This window comes from Somniosus microcephalus, chromosome 7, assembly GCF_052327205.1.
Source record: "Somniosus microcephalus isolate GS21.2 chromosome 7, FLI_Smic_1.0, whole genome shotgun sequence".
In the NCBI taxonomy this organism is placed as follows: domain Eukaryota; kingdom Metazoa; phylum Chordata; class Chondrichthyes; order Squaliformes; family Somniosidae; genus Somniosus; species Somniosus microcephalus.
Genome location: NC_140993.1, coordinates 157,017,486 through 157,031,668, shown reverse-complemented (window position 1 = coordinate 157,031,668; position 14,183 = coordinate 157,017,486). Strand labels below are relative to the sequence as shown.

General features: G+C 46.3%; 1 protein-coding gene across 11 annotated transcripts in view; it reads left to right on the top strand.

Moving 5' to 3' along the window:
* Window positions 1-14,183, top strand: part of ncoa2 (nuclear receptor coactivator 2) — a 375,715-nt gene that overhangs the window by 142,456 nt on the left and 219,076 nt on the right. Inside the window, exon 3 of one of the 11 annotated variants that reach the window (XM_085993130.1) lies at window positions 7,886-7,971. The exons of the other annotated variants lie outside the window; for them this stretch is intronic. The gene's annotated coding sequence lies outside the window, so the exon portion shown is untranslated. The remainder of the gene's footprint in view (window positions 1-7,885; window positions 7,972-14,183) is intronic. 11 annotated transcript variants of the gene reach the window in all.

Below are 14,183 nucleotides of genomic sequence, written 5' to 3'. Positions count from 1 at the left end.
CCTACTATTACTGCCCTATTGTTTTTGCACTTCTCAGAAATTTGCCTATATATTTGCTCTTCTATTTCTCTGACTATTTGGGGGTCTATAGTACACTCCCAGCAGAGTGATTGCACCTTTTTTGTTCTTCAATTCAACCCATACGGCCTCATTTGATGATCCTTCTAACATATTATCCCTCCTTAAATTGTTTCTTTAACCAATATGGCGACCCCCCCCTCCTTTTTTATCATCCTCCTTGTCTGAAAACCCCGTAAACCAGGAATGTTGAGCTGCCATTCCTGCCCTTCATTCCCATGTTTCATTAATTAATAGCTATACAGTAATATCATACTCCCACATATCTCTCTGTGCCCTCAGCGCATCTGCCTTATTCACTAGACTCCTTGCATTGAATTATATACCATTATTAAGCACTGCCAAACCCCTTTGTTGTCTATTTTCTAGCCTTTGTTTCCAAACTCACTTACTAATTTTTTGCCTTCAATTTTGAGCTTTGCTTCTCTCCCTTCTGAATCTAAGCTCAGGTTCCCACCCCCCTGCCAAGCTATCAAGCTATTTTAAACCCTCCCCAACAGCACCAGCAACACCCCCCCCCCCCCCCCAAATCTTTGTTTTGCTCTCAGCTGGCGAGGATATTGGGTCCGGCTTGTACAGGTCCCACCTCCCCAGAACCAGTCCCAATGCCTCAGGAATCTAAAGCCCTCCCTCCTGCACCATCTCGCCAGCCACTCATTCATTTGCTCTGTCCTCCTATTTCTGTACTCACTAGTGCGTGGCACCCTGAGTAATCCAGAGATTACTACTTTTAATGCCTGCTTATTTATTCTCTTTCCTAGCTCCCTAAAATCTGCCTGCAGGACCGCATCCCTCTTTCTACCAATATGGGCCACAACCTCTGGCTGTTCACCCTCCCCCCATAGAATGTCCTGCAGCCGCTCAGTGACCTCATAGAAACACAGAAGATAGGAGCAGGAGTAGGCCATTCGGCCCCTCGAGCCTGCTCCGCCATTCAATGCGATCAAGGCTGATCATCCAAATTCAGTACCCTGTCCCTGCTTTCTCCCCATACCCCATACCTCCTTGACACTGGCACCAGGAAGGCAACCTGGAGTCACACCTGTGGCCACAGAAACACCTGTCTGTTCCCCTAACTATTGAATCCCCTATCACTATTGCTTTTTTGACCTTCTTTCCTGTTACTGCCCCCCACCCCCCTCACCGGTACAGCTGAGCCACTCATGATGCTATGGCCTTGGCTCTGGCTGTACTCCCCAGAGGAACCATCGCCCTCACCAGTATTTAGAATTGAATACCGGTTAGAGAGCTAGATGCACTCTGGACTCCTGCACTACCAGCCTAGTTCTTTGTCTGTCTGGCGGTCACCCATTCTCTCTCTGCCTGCAAACTCTCGAGCTGCGGCGTGACCACCTCCTGAAACGTGCTACCCACGTAGCTCTCAGCCTCGCAGATGCACTGCAGTGACACCAGCCGCTGCTCAAGCTCCGAAATCCGGAGCACGAGCTCCTCCAGCCGACGACACTTCCTGCACACATGATTGTCCAGGGCACAAGAAGCATCCTGGACTTCCTACATGGCACAGGATGTGCATCCGACGGGACTGAGGTGCCCTGCCATGCCTCTATTTATTAGCCTACTAACTAAACTTCTTAGTTTAACCCACTGCCCTAACTTGGAGAGAAAAAAAGACAACATTATTTACGCAAGTTTAACCAGAACCACTGAGATATTAAACACACAGTACCAAAATATTAGATAGCCAGATACTTAACTTGGCATCCTCTGGTTCTGTGGCTCCACCCCTCCTTTTGAGTTGGACGTGAGAAACCGCCGCCTTCCTTATCACCAAATTCTTCCATTCTGCAATCTACACTGATTGCGATTCACCCAGCTCTGTCTCCAAATTCTGTGCTCAGATTATGATTTAATCTTGTTTCAGTGCAAAAGATACTGGAATGTTGTTTATGGTCCTGATGTGGAGGTTCCTTTACTCAGGCTGGAGGAGGGAAGTGGCCAGTGCTATTCACACTTCACAATATTTATTAATGACTTAGATGGCATAAATAGTCATATATTCAAATTTGCCGATGACATAAAGATAGGTGGCATTGTAGGCAGTGTAGATGGAAGCATAAAATTACAAAGGGATATCGATAGATTAAGTGAATGGGCAAAACTGTGGCAAATGGATTTCAATGTAGGCAAATGTGAGGTCATCCACTTTGGACCTAAAAAGGATAGAATGGGGTACTTTCTAAATGGTGAAAGGCTAAAAACAGTGGAGGTCCAAAGAGACTTGAGGTTCAGGTACATAGATCATGAAGATGTCATGAACAGGTACAGTGTGGCGGAGCCACCAAAGGACTCAGATCATTTGTATATAATTCCTTTAACAACATGTTAGCTACAGTCTGAGTCTGTATCTTGATTTATGCTGTTTAACTGTACAGAGTGTGGTTACTTTAACAGCGTGGCTAAAACGTGATGACATCACGCCGTTCATCACGTGATTCCCCCACTGGTCGGAAAACGTGATGACGTCATGACGTCCGCCACGGGACTGCAGGGGCAGTCCTCGTGGAACCTCCAGAGAGAGCAGACCTACATTCGATGTTATCCTGCAGTTTCTTGTTAAAGCCTGTTTGTTTCATTAAAGTTCATTTTGTTTGATCGCCCGAGTAGAACTCAGTCTTTTAGTTAGGAACCCACGTTCCTACATTGGTGACCCCGACTTTCGTGAATGGTTTTCGTGGAAGGTCTTCAGCATGGACACGAACACCGTGACTCTGAAACTGCCACAGTTCTGGGAGCAACAACCAGCCACGTGGTTTATCCAGGCTGAAGCCCAGTTCGCCATCCGGAACATCGTCGCGGATCAGACCCGTTATTACTACGTGGTCTCCGCCCTCGATAGCGCCACTGCCTCGCGGATCGTCAGCCTCCTTGGTAGTCCTCCTACTGACAGCAAGTATGATAAGTTAAAGGCGCGGTTGCTACAGGTCTTCGGGCTCTCGAAGTCAGAACACGCTTGCTGGCTCCTCGCTATGCCCGGCCTCGGGGACTCCAAACCGTCCGAGCTCATGAGCCAAATGCTCACGCTCATAGGTGCCGAACCGCAATGCTTCCTCTTCCGGGAGCTATTCCTCTGCCAACTGCCGGAGCAGGTGCAGGCTGCCCTAGCCAGATCAGAGATTACAGACTGCGCTGAGCTTGCTGCCGAAGCAGATAAGATTTTCACAGTAATCCAGCAGGGCTGCGCGGCCACGAGGCGCCCATCCCCCACAGACGCGGCTCCAGCTCTTGCAGCGGGCTGGTGCTCCTACCACGCCCGTTTTGGCACGAAAGCACGACGCTGCCGCTCTCCCTGCAGTTTTTCGCCCCAAAAAAAAACAAAGCTCCTGCAGCGTTCCTGGCGAAAGAGGACCGGGTCTAACGGGCACTCCGCGGCTGCGATGGCCATCGGATCTACGGGGAAACGTCTTTACATCACCGATTCCCTATCGGGTCGACGTTTCCTTTGTGACACCAGGGCGCAGTGTAGCATCCTACCTGCGTCGAATCTCGATATGCAGGCTGGGAACCACGGCTTTTCATTCGTGGCGGCTAATGGCGCAGCCATTCGAACGTTCCGAAAGCGGCGTGTCCAAGTCTGTTTCGGTGGTCAGCGCTTCCATTGGGAATTCGTCACGGCCACAGTCTCGCAGGCCATCCTAGGGGCGGATTTTCTGTGCGCCAACGGCCTCCTCATCGATGTCCGGCACCGCCGGTTGATCAATGCGGGCACCTTCCACTCGATTCCGTGCCACCGCGGTACCACCGCGCTCTATCGCCTGCGCGTTCCCTTCTCCGGATGACTTCACTCGACTCCTCGGAGTTCCCAGAGCTGACAAGGCCCACTTTCTCCTCGGCCACGAAGCATGGTGTTGAACATCATATCGCCACTACTGGCTCCCCGGTTTATGCACGGGCTAGAAGGCTCGAACCCAGCAAGCTCGCGGCTGCGAAAGCGGAGTTCAACACGATGGAGCGGCTGGGGATTATTCGCCAGTCGAATAGTCCCTGGTCTTCGCCTCTCCACATTGTTCCGAAACCGGGCGGTGCTGGCGGCCATGCGGTGACTACCGACGCCACTACTCCTGATCGGTACCCGATACCGCATATTCAGGATTTCTCGGCCCATTTGGCGGGAAATTCTATCTTTTTTCTAAAGTCGACCTCGTCCAGGGGTATCACCAAGTTCCCGTGCACCCGCAAGATGTCCCGAAAACCGCAGTCACCACCCCTTTTCGGCCTTTGCGTTCCTGCGGATGCCGTTTGGCTTGAAGAACGCGGCACAGGCTTTCCAGCGCTTAATGGACTCCGTGCTCTGAGACCTAAACTTGATCTTCGTCTACCTTGACGACATTCTCATCGCCAGCGCTAGCAAGGAAGAGCACATCTGCCATTTGCGTACCCTCTTTACACGCCTCAGCCAGCACGGTTTGATCATCAACCCAGCCAAGTGCCAGTTCGGCCTGCAGTGGATCGATTTCTTGGGACACCGCATAACATCAGACGGCGCCGTCCCCTCACTGACGAAGGTGGAAGCTGTTACCTCTTTCCCGCGCCCGCCAACAGTCAAGGCCCTGCAAGAGTTCCTGGGGATGGTCAATTTCTATCACCGATTCGTCCCTAAGGCGGCTCAGGTAATGCAGCCTTTGTACGGGGCCCTCGAGGACAAGTCCGGTAAGGATCTAATCAGCTGGACGGCCGAGATGGACCAGGCGTTCGTCAACACCAAGAGCGCTTTGGCCAACGCAACCATGCTGGCGCACCCACTTCCAGGTGCCACCATCGCCCTTGCCACAGACGCGTCAGACTACGCCATCGGCGCAGTGCAGGAGCAGTGGGTGAACGGCACGTGGCAACTGCTGGTGTTTTTCAGCTGTCAACTACGGAAAAATGAAAGAAAATACAGCACCTTCGATCGAGAGTTGCTGGCCCTTTTTTTCTGGCCATTCGCCATTTCCGGTTCTTATTAGAAGGACGTCCCTTCACGGCTTTTGTCGACCACAAGCCTCTGACGTTCGCCATGGCCAAGACCGCCGAACCGTGGTCCGCTCGTCAACAACGTCTCCTGACATTTATTTCTGAATTTACCACGGACATTCAACATGTGTCTGGTAAATACAACCTGGTGGCGGATTGCCTCTCCCGCGCGACGGTCCATGCGGTTCACCTGGGGATTGACTACGCCCTCATGGCTGCGGATCAGGCCTCGGACCCAGAGGTCCAATCATACAGAACCGTCCCCTCTAGTTTCCAAGCGACCGACGTCAGTTTCCAGGCCGCAGGCACCACGCTCCTTTGCGACGTCTCCATGGGCGTTCCCCGACCTATTGTGCCAGTCGCATGGCACCGGAAGGCGTTTGACGCCATACATGGGTTGTCACACCCTGGTATGAAGGCTTCACAACGGTTAATGTCGGCGAAGTTCGTCTGGAAGGGTATGCACCTCAATGTCCGTGACTGGGCCAACACCTGCGTGGTCTGCCAGAAGGCCAAGGTCCAGCATCGTGTAAAAGCTCCAGTGGCTACGTTCGCTGTTCCGGAGCGTCATTTCGACCACGTGCATGTGGACCTCGTGGGGCCACTTCCGCCTTCTCATGGTTATACGCATCTCAGCATGGTGGACTACACCACTAGGTGGCCAGAGGCAATTCCTTTGGTTTCCACCACTGCGGCAGACGTCGCTAGAGCTTTCATCTTCTGTTGGGTTGCTCGTTTTGGGGTACCGGCGGACATCTCTCCCGATCGTGGGTCACAATTTTGCTCGGAGCTCTGGAACGCTGTAGCTTAGGGGCTCGGCACCAAATTTCATCGCACCACCGCCTATCATCCACAGGCGAACGGCCTTTGCGAGCGATTCCACAGGTCGCTTAAAGCCGCCCTACGGGCCAGTCTTCAAGGTGCGGAATGGGTGGACTGGGTCCTTTTGGGTCTTCGTACGGCGTCCAAAGAAGACCTGCAATCGTCCTTGGCCGAACTCGTTTATGGCCATCCGCTCCGAGTCCCAGGGGATTTCCTCCCTTCTCCCACAGAGCCATGGTCCGCCTCCCAGCAACTCGTCAGCCACCAGGAAGCGGCCAGATGCTTCGCTCCGGTACCTACATCAAATCACGGCCGACAGAGCTCCCACGTGCCAGCGGACCCGAAGAATGCTGAGTACGTATTTATCCGCCACGACGCTCACCGGGATCCGCTCAAGCCCCCTTACACGGGTCCTTTCCGCGTCATTGAATCAGGAGACAAATCCTTTTTGGTCGACATCGGAGGAAAGCCGGATCACATTTCAGTGGACCGGTTGAAGCCGGCTCACCTGGACCTGGACCGCCCAGTCGCCGTCGCTCAACCGCCTAAACGTGGCCGACCGCCCGTAGCCGCCGTGCCAGATCAACCACAGCCGCTCGACCACACTCGCCGCGCCAGCTCGACCACCGTCCATCAGCTTCCTCTGCAGGGTTACCGAAGTCGCTCGGACAGACTCGTCAGGCCTCCTCGACGTCTCACTTTTGCTGTTACAGACAATTCTGGGGGGGGGAGGGGGCGCATGTGGCGGAGCCACCAAAGGACTCGGATCGTTTGTATATAATTCCTTTAACAACATGTTAGCTACAGTCTGAGTCTGTATCTTTATTTGTGCTGTTTAACTGTACAGAGTGTGGTTACTTTAACAGCGCGGTTAAAACGTGATGACGTCACGTGATGACGTCAGCCACGGGACTGCAGGGGCAGTCCTCGTGGAGCCTCCAGAGAGAGCAGACCTACATTCGATGTTATCCTGCAGTTTATTGTTAAAGCCTGTTTGTTTCATTAAAGTTTGTTTTGTTTGATCGCCTGAGTAGAACTCAGTCTTTTAGTTAGGAACCCACGTTCCTACAACAGAAAATAACAGGGTGGTAGAAGTTTGGAACTCTCTTCTGCAAATGGCAATTGTTGCTGGATCAATTGTTAATTTTAAATCTGAGATTGATGGCTTTTTGTTAACCAAAGGTATTAAGGGATATGGGCCAAAGGCGGGGATATGGAGTTAGGTCGCAGGTCAGCCATGATCTCATTGAATGGCGGAACAGGCTCGAGGGCTGAATGGCCTACTCGTGTTCCTAGAACAGCACATATTTGATCTTTGAACCTTTCCCATGCATACTGTATGCAGTCTAACATGTCCAAATGTTATCTTCCTCCCAGCCAACAAGATTGTTGGAATTAAAGAATATCTACCAATAGTGGATGGTGATGAGGAACAGGAACCAGACTTGATTCCCTGCCCCTCCTCAATAATCAAGGGTGCCAATACCAATTGTAGCACCTTTGCTGCCCTTGTTGGAGATCAGCTAACTCTGAATAGACCGGGAATTGAAACCGAGCCCTTCCTGTTTTCATTGGATAAACTTGCTGAGTCATCTGAATGGATATAAATTTAATATGTACTCTGGTGTCCATGCACATTCTTACAGCCGAGTAACCTGACTTGTAGTAAATAATGCTGGGCAAGAGGATACTCTGAGCTTACAGTAGATACTAGCATGTAAAAACCAACTTCTGTTTTTGTTTTTTTACATTCCATTGTAACATGTAAATTAATTAATGATTGGTAGTATATATATCCGTTGCTTGCTGCTTTCCTTTAAGTGGAACAGCTTGTAATTGTTTTTAGTTAAAGAAGTTTAAATCACATGATCTGATACAGCCAATGAAGGTGAAACTCGGCCTCCACAGGTTACTGTGGCTGCTTGATGTCTGGTCTGATTTAGTTATTGTTGGCTACATTAAAACCGTTCTTCACTAAACCACCTCACTGTGGGCATTTTCTGCTTTTATTTAGCGGAGAAATTATTCCAGCATTCTTACTGTGTAGTCAGAAGCTTAAAGGTGAAATTACCACATGCTGTTTACTGCATAATGAAGTGGGTGAGTCTTAATCTTAATAACAGCCTTCATAGCTCTTCAAAGAGGACCTGTTAAAACCCACATTTATACCTGTATATACAAAAATGTGCATCAAATGTCTGTACATACTTAACCAATGCTACAATTTACACAACTGTGTTCATTGTGAAAAATTGTGAAGTGTGCAATTGATCTTCCCATTAAATCTCCAAAGTGCATGTATTAATGTTTTTATAATGGTGTGCTTTATATGCTGAGAGCTGATTGAAGCACCAGGCTGAGTTGTGCTTTAATCTTCTATTGTTCTAGTGTAAAACCTGCTGCAACTTTATTTACCACCATTATTAGATGGACCTGATGCAATAAATAATTTACTTCAAATGCATAATGTGTTAAGATTTGGGCTAGGGAGCGAGGGAAGGAGTGAGGGAGAGGGCATGCTGCTTTTAACAGCTCACATTTGATCTTTGAACCTTTCCTCCGAATACTGTATGCAGTCGAGCACAGCTATAATTAATATCCTCCTCTCAATTAAGATTGCTGGAATTCAAAAAAAAATCTTGTATATAATTATATGGAAGTTGCTGCACGATTTTCATACTGTGGCTACTTGATGTCTGGTCTGGTTTAGTTATTGCTGGCTACATTAAAACCATTCTTCATTAAACCACCTCACTGTGGGCATTTTCTGCTTTTATTTAGCGGAGAAATTATTCCAGCATTCTTACTGTGTAGTCAGAAGCTTAAAGGTGAAATTACCATAGTATAAAGTACAGCTGGTCAATAGGATCGGAGAAAAGCATAGAAACTCTTAATTTAAGGTGTGTTTGTCACACTGTTGCACCAATATTCAGACTTGATGACTCATTTGAAATCACTGATAGTCGTCATACCGGTGCATTGGCAGCAGACAAGTGGATTACGAGTATGATGGAGTTATTTTGCTTTTTCACCACTTGTACAGCAACCAGGAATTTTCTTGATTAGTTGAGGTTGAGGTAGCAAAGGCTGACTTGTCAGCTTCTGGATGAACCACATCCCAGCTCCCTAATTACTGTGATACCAGATATGCAAATACAATTGTGACCTACACTTGAGCAGACGTGAAATAAATTGGTTTTCCCTGCAGTGGCGTACCAGACCAATTTTCCACATTTGTGCAATTATTTTTGTTTCTTTTATAGTTTTCCTCTGATTTTCTTATCCTCTTTTCCAAAGGTAGTGACTCTTAGTTGGGATGCCATTTGAGACCAGAAGTTCTCTGGTACCTTGCCTAAGTGTCATTTTTCATCTACAAATCTAATCAGTGAATGCTCTTGGGCTATTTGACGTCTCCCTCTGTTGACACCAGAGATTGAACCTGGCAATTTCCTGGTTTGCAATGCATTAGTGCAACACATGTACTTGCCCATTGTGCAATTTAGGGAGATGTAAATAGAGAAGGAAAAAAGAGAGACTTGTATTTATATAGCGCCTTTCACGACCTCGAGACCTCCCAAAGCGCTTTACAACCAATGAAGTACTTTTGGAGTATTGTTACTGTTGTAGGAAGCGCGGCAGCCAATTTGTGCACAGCAAGCTCCCACAAACAGCGATGAGATAATGACCAGATAATCTGTTCTAGTGATATTGATTGAGGGATAAATATTGGCCAGGACACCGGGGATAACTCCCCCGCTCTTCGGAATAGTGCGGTGGGATCTTTTATGTCCACCTGAGAGAGCAGATGGGGCCTTGGTTTAATGTCTCATCCAAAAGACGGCACCTCTGACAGTGCAGCATTTCTTCAGCACTGCACTGGCGTGTCAGCCCAGATTTTCATGTTGAAGTCTCGAGTGAATCTTGAACCCACCGCCTGCTGACTCAGGCGAGAGTGCTACCAACTGAGCCATAGTTGTTATGGTTAATGATATCTTCACTGAATTCAAATATTAATTGCACAAAAATATAATTTGCAGTCTTTAGTTTAAATGGCAGAAAAGGTTTTGATGAGAGAACAGAAATGTAAACTTGCTTTTGCTTCCATGCTCGCCTAGTAACAAAATAACATCGGTTCGGAACAGCTGATGCATTTCACTTCCTACCAAGGTAGGCACAGCACTTTAAACATTAACTGGATGAGATTTTGATTTTTGAAGCTCTAATGTGCAGTGCAATTATACAACCAAAAACTGGCATAGCATGTTAATACTGGCAAAAGAGAACATTTTAATATTCCTGCAGTGTCCTGGTTTGTTATCATAGTTATCTGAATCAGTTACTGATATCTTGGTGTGTAACGCATTCCCTGTGAAGGGGAACTTCTTTTAAAATCCAAATTCTCACCCAATTCACTTAAAACCATTGTGCTGAATTCCTCCTGCAGTTACACAATTGAAGAGTGCAGTTGTATTCATGATATTGGTGAGAGAAAATTCAAGATGTCACTGTTTTTGACCAGTAGTTTTTAATACACACATTATTATAGTGATAGTTCAGATCAAATAATGGGTATTTAGTTTTGTTTCAATACTGTACTTTGTAGTACACAGAATCAGAGTCCTACTTATGTCATTTAATTTGTAAATGGTATTGGATAGTTTTAGATTGCATGCAAGCAGATCATTGAGCAACTAAATCTATTTAGCCTTTGGGGGTAAGCTACATATTGAGGGAAAGCTACAGTATTGTGTAATGTTTTGGTGAAGTATTGTTACTACGGTACAGCACCCATGTGCCGCAGTGCTGGCTACAATCGGATTTGTGCTTGTGTAGTACAAATATTACCGGCTAGTTCCACGTAATAGGATTATCTGGAAAAATGTGAGGCTACAGTCGGAAGATCTGAAGATTGCTCCATGAAAGCTGCCTGTTGTCTGAAATTTAATATTGCAGACAATAATTAGGATGTTTCTGCATGTGTTACAAAGCCATTGCTATCCATTTGCAAGCTAATGTGTTATCACACAGTGCTTTCTCAGTGATATCTTCAAATGTCTGAGCATAAAAAATTCATCAGGGTGATCAGCTTTCAGCCAGTAAATGGAATTTGGCTTTAAGTTGCTGACTAATGCATCCACTTCTGAGCCATTAAAGCAAAGTAAATATCAGAAGAGTAACCCGGAGGTGAAAAATTGGAGCTAAAGCATTTGTTTACTTTGAGTATCTCTAGAAGGACTAGATCTACAGACGGGGTGCTAGGATGGATCCTATCCACTTTAAAATGGTGATAGTTAACTTTTGTAGTTAGCTTTTTAAAACTCTCCAACAGACACCAGCTCTGTTGCATCACAGTAGTTTTGAGTGGCCTTCTCCTTAAATCTGCATATCAAAAGTTTAACTAGATGCTAAAGTGGATAGAATCAATAGTACCCTTCTGTAGACCCAGTCCTTCTAGAACTACTCAAAATTAGGGTTGCAAAGGGGTGGAAAGTTTCCGGTAAATTTCCGGAAATTTTCCACGGGAAGTTTAGCTTGGGAATTTTGCCCAAAAAAGCACATGCTAGCATAATTTTTTTTTGTATTTCTTTTTTTTTTCCACAGGTCCTCTCTTTAAAATTACTAACAGAGATGGAATCTTAATTATTAAGGAATTTCTTAATCAATATATGTTTATCTTCTTACTTGGCTTGTTTTAATAATTACAAGTTTTGTGTGCGACTGTGGACAAATGTGTCCTGATTGGGTGGATGAGTGATTAGCTCCCTCTATTTGTAATATTTGCATATCGAATTGTGATTGGCCTGCAGGCACCTGTAAGACTGCTATAGTTTTTTTAAGATCCAGGTTAGGGGTCCTGAGGGAAGTCATTTTGTTTTCTGCTGATGTGATGATGCAGTAAGTAAATCAGACTTTATACCAAATAAACCAGTTACTTGTTGAACTCTGTTGTCCTTCAATTTAAAATATACAAAATAATACACTATTGGTGATGTAGCGTCGTGTGTGTACAGGTCATGCTTCCATCACATGGAGCATCAGCAAAAATGTACTCACCCTGTTGCAATCGTGCTGATCGACCGCAGTTCGACACAGATGAATGCCCTTTATTTCTCTGCATAGAACAATGCCACGTTTACCGTCGGATGTGTGGAAGCATTTTACCCCAGGCATTAAAGATGGAAAGACTGTGTACATGTGCAAACACTGTATAGAAAGCCATATGTAAAGAATGCCACAAAGATGCAGCAGCATTTATCCAATGATCTTGGATCACAAAAGGTCTTTGCAGTAGTTACTGACAATGCTGCGAATATGAAGGCTGCTTGGGCTCAAGTGGAGGAGGCCTACCCTCATATTACGTCTATTGGGTGCACAGCTCATGGGCTTAACCTGCTCCTCAAGGACATCATGGGTTTGAGAACCATGGAAGCACTGTACAAGAGAGCCAAGCAAGTTGTTAAGTATGTCAGGGGAAAACAGGTAGTTGCAGCAACCTACAACTCCAAGCAAATGACAAAGAACAAGAACACCACACTGAAGCTGCCCAACAACACTAGATGGGGTGGTGTTGTCATAATGTACAACAGCCTTCTGGAGGGTAAGGAGTCGCTGCAAGAAATGGCAATATCCCAGTCTGGGGATATGGAAACCACCATCAAGAAAATACTGCTGGATGATGTGTTTTGGGAGAGAGTGGTTAGCAGCCTTAAACTACTCTCACCAGTAGCATCTGCAATTGCTCAGATTGAAGGAGATGACGCTGTCTTGTCAGATGTTTTCAGGCTTTTTACTGATTTAAAAGAATAAATCAGCATTGCCGTACCCACATCCCTGCTGCTCAAAGCAGAGAAGAAGATAATTGTTCAATTCATACAGACGCGTCAAGAATTTTGTGTCAAGCCGATTCATGCTGCAGCATACATGCTGGACCCAAAGCATGTTGGGAGACCAATACTTTCTGGAGAACAGATCAACAGCGCTTACAGTGTGATTTCTACCCTCTCACACCATCTCAATCTGGATGTGGGCAAAGTTCTGGGAAGTCTGGCAAAGTTCTCTACCAAGCAAGGTCTTTGGAATGGGGATGGGATATGGGAATCATGCAAGCATATCAGTGCACATACCTGGTGGAAGGGACTTTGTGCATCTGAGGCCCTGTCACCTATTGCATCGGTGATACTCCAAATCCCACCTTCATCAGCGGCCTCTGAACGAAACTGGTCACTTTGGGAATACGCATACAAAGGTGCGCAACAGGCTGACTAACAAGAGAGTGGAGAAACTGGTGGCTATCCGGGCGAACCTACAACTTATTGAGCCAGATACAGAAGTGTCCACCACACAGCTAGACACTGACACAGAGGAGGAAATGGACACGTCCGAGCCAGAGTCAGAGAATCAGGAGGAACAATGAGGAGTAGAAGACTCAAAGGGACAAAATAAGGACAAATTACAGGCTAAATAAGCTGATGCTCTTTATTTTATTTTAGATGGGTCTTTTTTGTGGGGGTTCAATAAAGTTCAAAATTATAACCTAAATAAAGTTTTGAAAGCCTGTTTTTATTTGTATGGAACAGTATGTCTATTTTGACGACAAAGATAATATAAGGGTCAGAGACAAAAACCACCAGTGTGCAAAAAAACTCAAAATTCCCATGGAAAGTTTCCTCTTTTTAAAAATTCCCAGAATTTTGCAACCCTACTCAAAATTAAACATGTTTTAGCTTCAATTTTATAACATAAATGATAAACTGCTGTACAAGTAAAAATTGTATATTTGTGATATGCTTAGAAGTACAAATGAAATGTTTTTTAAAGTTCAATAATCCTATTTTTTGTACAATGCTAGCTCCTGTGATATTCAGCGAGTAGTTGAGTCCGATAGACCAACGAGATCCTAGTTTTGATCCCTGGTCTGTGTTTAGTTAGGCTGGCAGTAGGAGTGCTACAATTGGTCTCATTGACTCTTGGTTTGAAGGAGAACTTTAACCAGGGTTTGCACTCTTGATTCTGTCCGTCAGCCCCTGCTGGAAGTTCCTGGGCTAGGACAGGAGCCGCTGAGTTCTGCCTCTTTCCTCCTCGTCGTCAAACAGTTCGCCAGCCTTCACTGTCGAGGCTTATGTAAATAATGGCCCAGATTTTACGTCTATCAGCGTTCACCGTTATTGTGGAGTAAATTGGACAGCAACTTTCAGCATATGCGCAGTAAAATGCAGAAATCGGGATGTTGCTGTCCGATTTGCCCTCCTCCCAAAGCTTCACTAACAGTGCAATGAACAGTGAGCGTCGTTTGTTCGCCGCTGACTGCAAAA